The sequence below is a fragment of the Apium graveolens genome, chromosome 9 (genome assembly GCF_009905375.1).
Source record: "Apium graveolens cultivar Ventura chromosome 9, ASM990537v1, whole genome shotgun sequence".
NCBI classification, from domain to species: Eukaryota; Viridiplantae; Streptophyta; class Magnoliopsida; order Apiales; family Apiaceae; genus Apium; species Apium graveolens.
The window spans coordinates 39,493,636-39,500,393 of NC_133655.1; positions in this window are offsets into that span (position 1 = coordinate 39,493,636).

The following is a 6,758-nucleotide window of genomic DNA, read 5'->3' on the forward strand; positions in this document are numbered from 1 at the left end:
CACAGCCAACCACTGAAGAACACAAAACAAACAGAAGTAGAGAAATTATTGTAAAATTCTCAGAGCATTTATTTCTAGCAGTTATTGTTAAATCCAATCCACTAGAAATTCTTTTATTGTTCTTGTGTAACTATCTAGCGGATCAAAATCCCTAGAACTTAATCTCAAATCGCTTTTAGCATTTGATTCTAATTATTGCAAAAATAGAAAAATTTCATGTCGAATTTATTCTAAATTTGTGATAATTAATTTGAGATTAATTCCTTGTAACAGATACCGTTGTTGTAACACATTTCAAGTTTAATAAAAGTTTTATTTAACTTGAATTTTGTTTCAATTTTTATTCCGCATTTTATTCAATTAAACGGTATAGTTTGTATTCAACCCCCATTCTACAAACATATTGGGACCTAACAATTGGTATCAGAGCCTTCTAATTAACATACAAATCAAGATCCTAGACTTTTGTGTTTCTTTCACTCCTTGAATTTTTTATTCACTCAAAAATTCATAATGACTACACAAAAAGTTGGAACCGTTAAAATTCCACTATTCGATAAAGAAAATTATGTTATGTGGAAGAAGAAGATGCTATTGTTTTTACAAGTTGCAAATTTCAAATACCTAGAAGTGTTAAAGAAGGGTCCTAAAATTCTGATGGTTATTGAACCAGAGGTAATAGAAAATGATGTGGTGATTACCAAAGCAAGAACTTATGTGAAAGATCCTGAGGATTTTTCTCCTGCTAAAAAAGAAGAAGCCTCTCTGGATGCTAGCCTTCAATTAATTTTAGTAGATTCCCTTGATCCCTTGATGAATAGACATGTGATGAATTGTAAAGATTCCAAACATATCTGGGAAACTATTGAGGTTATTAATGAAGGCACAGAGGAAGTTAGGGAGAACAAGTTAGAAATCCTAACCTCTGAGTATGAATACTTTAAATCCAATCCAGGAAAAGGAATCACTGAAGTGTTTGAGAGGTACAATGAATTGATCAACAACCTGAACATTAATGGTAAATACTATTCCATCAGGGAAGTCAACAAAAAGTTCCTTTTAACACTGCCAACTCATCTCGAACATAGAATTACTGCCATAAGAGAAGCAAGAGATCTGAGTGAGATTTCTTTAGAAAGGCTCTATGGTGTGTTAAAGACTTATGAGTTGGAGCAGATTCAACAGAAGAAAGTTTACGGGAAAGGAAGAGTGGTCAGCATGTCTACTGCTCTAGTAGCTGAAGATCAACAACATCAACAATCTCAACAGTCAGAAAGAATGGTACAGTCTTCCAAGGTTGAAGAAAATGTGATAGTAGCAGAATTTGATCCTCCTACTATAAATGAATCAGGAGATGATTTTTATTCCTTGGAAGAACTGGATCAATTGGAGGATGAGTCAATGGCCCTGATTCTCAAGAGATTCTCAAATGTCAGATTCAAAAGGAATCCCAAGTTCAAGTACAAGTCCAACTACAACAGATTCCAGAAAGGTGGATCTTCATCCTCTAACACCAGCAGTGGTGGGTATAAAACAGGGATGGTTGATCGAAGCACCATTCGATGCTTCAACTGCAATGAGTTGGGACACTTTGCCACAGAATGCAGGAAGCCAAAACAAGTTAAGAAGAACTCTTACGATTCTAATCAGAAGAGTAAATCTGAAAGGGCTTACCTGGCAAAGGGAAGAAGCTGGGATGATACTGACAGTGAAGATGAAGAAGTTGGGAATCTTGCTCTCATGGCTAGTGATGCATACACCTCATCGTCAAGAAAAGAGGTAAAATTTACTGATGCTGAATTATTTTATCATCTAGGAGGTTCCTTAGATTGTGCTCGTCGTGATAATGAATTGTTAAATCAACAAATCAAAGACCTTGAGAAAGAGGTCAATGAATTAAGACTTGTGCACATTAATCAAGATAAATTAAAAGAACAAGTATCTTTTCTAGAGAATAGAGTTGACTGTTATAGACAACTTGAAACTATTCTCAAAGACAAGATCACCAGTCTTGAGGCTAAGGTTAAAGCTTACTTTAATTCTTGTTCGAAGTCCAAAGAGTTTTACAATAAGCAAGCTGTTAATCAAACATCTGGAATAGGTTATGATTACAATGCTGATATTGGAAAATTAGGCATAAACTCCCCTCCTCATGTCTGTGCTAAAGGCAGGGAAGTACCACATGTGCTTAAGGGTGTTGATGAACCCCTCTATAAAGAATCAATTGCTGAACCATTTGAAGAGACCTCATTTATTATTCAAGAAGAAATCCGTGCTGTATATAATGCTAATGAGAAAGCTGTCTCCAAGTCAAGTGTGTCAAAAGTTCCAGTCGAGGTTGTGAAAGCAACTGAGACTAACTCAGACACACATGAGTTAGATAACACAAATGACATGTCTACTATGCATAAGTTGCCTATTGTTAATCCCTCTCATAAAGCATGTGGTGTTCCTGATTGTATGTCTTGTGCTTTTAATCTGATGTATGCTTATTTTAATGGTAAGCATGTTTCTAATGATAAGACTACTCCTCGTCAGCATGTGAATAATAGAAAGCATGATAGGTCTAAGACTGCTAGTCCTCCTAAAGCTAGAAAGGAGACATTTGTGCCTAAGCCTAAACAGAAATTTGTCAAGGATATTCACAAGATCAAATGTCCAGTCATTGAGAAAGTTGAGAATATTAAAATTAAGAATGTTGTTTTGCCTGATAAAGGCCAATTTTACAAGTATGCCAGACCCAGCCAAGCTTGGGTTCCAAAGAAGGTCTAATCCATTTGTATTGCAGGGCATTAAACAGGTACAACCGGTAGTGTGGATTCTTGACAGCGGATCGTCAAGACATATGACCGGAGATAGAGCCCTGCTATCAAATGTGGTTGAGAAAGCTGGCCCAGTGGTTACCTTTGGAGATAACAGCAAAGGTTTAACGGAGGGATATGGCTGTTTGCTAGCTGGAAATGTTATCATTGAAAATGTGTATGTTGTGCAAGGACTTGAACACAATCTGCTTAGCATTAGTCAATTCTGTGACAACGGCTACAATGTTTTATTCGACAAGCTGAAGTGTCAGATTCTGCACAAGAAAAGTGAAAAACCCTCTTTGATGGGAATCCGGAAAGGAAATCTGTTTGTAGCTGACATAAACTCTGGAAGCAATCCTGAAGTCAATTGTTTCTATGCAAAGGCATCGTCAGATGAGAGTTGGCTATGGCACAAGAGACTTTCTCATCTCAATTTCAAAACAATAAATTCTCTTGTCAAAAGAGAATTGGTCAGAGGTCTGCCTCAGCTGGAATTCTCCCCAGAAGGACTATGTGAGGCTTGCCAGAAAGGAAAGTCAAAGAAAGCAAGTCACAGAGGCACTGACACATCTTTCATAACTGGTGTTCTGCAATTATTGCACATGGATTTATTTGGACCAGTTAATGTCCTTTCGATGTCAAAGAAGTGTTACTGTCTTGTGATAGTTGATGACTATTCCAAGTATACGTGGGTTTTATTTCTTCACTCTAAGGATGAAACACCACAAGTTGTGATTGATCATATCAAGATGATTGAGTTAGATTCTAATGTCCCTGTTAGAGCAATAAGGTCAGATAATGGAACAGAATTCAAGAATTCACTTCTCAATGGATTATGTACAGACAAAGGGATTACCGGACAATTTTCAGCTCCTAGAACCCCTCAGCAAAATGGAGTGGTAGAAAGGAAGAATCGTACATTGATTGAAGCTGCAAGAACGATGTTAAGTAAATCAGGTCTTCCAATGTACTTTTGGGTTGAAGCTGTCAATACTGCATGTTATACTCAGAATCGAACTCTAATCAACAAAGACTTCATGAAAACTCCTTATGAGATTTTGAATGAACAAAAACCTTCTATCAAATACTTTCATGTATTTGGTGCCAGATGCTTCGTGCTCAAGGATGGAGATGATCGTCGTGGTAAATTCGAGGCAAAGGCATATGAGGGTATTTTTGTTGGATATGGAAGAAGATCATACAGAGTGTATATCATTGATCAACACAATGTAACTGAAAGTGTCAATGTTACATTTGATGACACTAAACTCCCTAGTATCCAAACTAAAGATCCTTCTGAGAAACTGAAGTTTGATGATATGTCAGATTCAGAATCAGAACATGGTCAAGAACCTGAGGTTGTTGCTGGTGAAGAACCTGTTAATCATGATGATACTCAAGGTAATAGTGATGGAAACTTTTGCAACAATGGAGATACCACTGCTACTGACGGAGAATCTTCAAGTCAACATGGCAACAACTCAGGGGGAGATGCTGAAGGATCATCTAGTAGGACACAACATCCCAATGAATTTCAAGGCGAATCATCAAGATCAAATCTTCCAAGACAGACTGTCTGGAATAAAGCTCATCCTTTTGAGTTGATTATTGGTGATCCAGATGTTGGAGTCAGAACTAGACGTGCTACTCAAAATGAGTGTCTGTTCTCAGGATTTCTTTCTGAGATGGAACCTAAGAAGATTGAGGAAGCACTGACTGATCCAGATTGGGTGATTGCTATGCAAGATGAACTCAATCAGTTTGAAAGTCAACAAGTCTGGAAACTGTTACCTAGACCTACACACAAGAAAGCTGTTGGTACTAGGTGGGTATTCAGGAATAAACTAGATGAAGATGGTGTGGTTACAAGAAATAAGGCAAGACTGGTAGCAAAAGGGTATTCTCAAGCTGAAGGCATTGATTATGATGAAACCTATGCTCCAGTGGCTAGACTTGAGGCCATCAGGATATTTCTGGCATTCGCACCATTCTCAAACTTTAAAGTTTATCAAATGGATGTCAAGAGCGCCTTTCTGAATGGAAAGCTGGATGAAGAGGTATATGTAGAGCAACCTCCTTGTTTTGAAGATCCAGATCATTTGGATTTTGTCTTCTTTCTTTTCAAGGCTATCTATGGACTCAAACAGTCTCCGAGAAAATGGTATGACAGTATCTCTGAATTTCTTATTGAAAATAGCTTTATTAGAGGTGTCATAGACAAAACTCTCATTTCTAAAAAGCATAAGAATGATACTATATTAGTCCAAGTCTATGTGGATGATATAATATTTGGGTCTACTAATGATAATCTCTGCAAGAGATTTGCTAAGTTAATGCACAACAAATTTGAAATGAGCATGATGAGAGAGCTGAAGTTCTTTCTTGGATTACAAGTAAATCAAAGGTTAGATGGAACTTTTATTTGTCAATCCAAGTATCTCAAAGAACTCTTCAAAAAATACAATCTAGAGGATTCTGCATCAGCAAGGACTCCGTCAACTACAGCTGTCAAGCTTGGACCATGTGAAAACTCTATTAAGGTAGATGTCACAAGCTACAGAGGTATGATTGTCTCATTACTCTATCTTACTGCAAGTAGACCAGATATTATGTATGCTACATGCTTATGTGCAAGGTTCCAAGCGGATCCTAGAGATATTCATCTCGTTGCTGTTAAATGAATCTTAAGATATCTTAAGGGAACACCAAATCTAGGTATTTGGTACCCTAAAGAATCTGGTTTTAACCTTGTTGGATATACAGATTCAGATTATGCAGGAAGTGTTGTTGATAGGAAAAGCACCTCAGGGAGTTGTCAATTCCTAGGTAGCAGGCTAGTTTCATGGTATAACAAGAAACAGCAAACAGTTTCCAACTCAATGGCCGAGGCTGAATATATTGCTGCTGGAAGCTACTGTGATCAGATCTTGTGGATTAGGAACCAGCTACGAGACTATGGCTCTATATTGAACAAAATTCCTATTTTATGTGACAATACAAGTGCAATAGCCATCACCAACAACCCTATGCAGCACTCGAGGACAAAGCACATCGACATCAGGTATCATTTTATTAGAGAGCACGTCATGAATAGTACTGTTGAACTATTTTTTGTTCCAACAGAAGAACAAATAGCATATATTTTCACTAAACCCCTTGATGAATCCACATTTACCAAATTAGTTGGTAAATTGGGTATGTTGAATAGCTTTAGTGATTAAACTTGTGAATATCTGAAATCTGTTCTTGAGTGAATTTACAAATGAATTTTTCATAAATGAAAAATTCATTTGCAAATTTATTTTATCATTTTCCAAAATTTCCTGCTTATTTCTATGTAATTTTTATTATCTTATTTATTTACTCAACTTGTTAATTTTAATGTCTCAGAATATTTTATTTTCTCTAAAAATAATTTTTTATGAATTTTATTTGTTAAAATTCAAAAGAAATCTATTTTTGGACTGAAAATATTATTATCTCTGAAATATTTTAATTATTTTAATTATGTAAATATTTTCTTCCATATTCATTTCAGTTTTCTGTAATTGTAATATTTTCTATATTCTGTGTTTTTTATGTGTGTTTTTAACAGTTTTTATGTTAATTATTCAGGATATTTAAATACTTAATTTATTTTATAACTAGAATGACTATCGGCAAGACAATTGAAATTGTCTTGCAGAAAGTCATTCTAGTGCTAATACTGTTTATTTTTAAATCAGTTTAATTTTATAACTGGCAAGACAATCGGTATGACTATTGATTGTCATGCCAGTAATAAAATTAATATCAGATATATTATGTTTTATTTTGTACTGGTATGACAATCGGTATGACTATCAGATTGTCATACCAGTTATATATTATTATTTGTTTTGTTTTTTGTTTTTTCAAAATTGCCTTGTATGACTACCGGCATGACAATCGGTAGGACTATCCCGAATTATCATA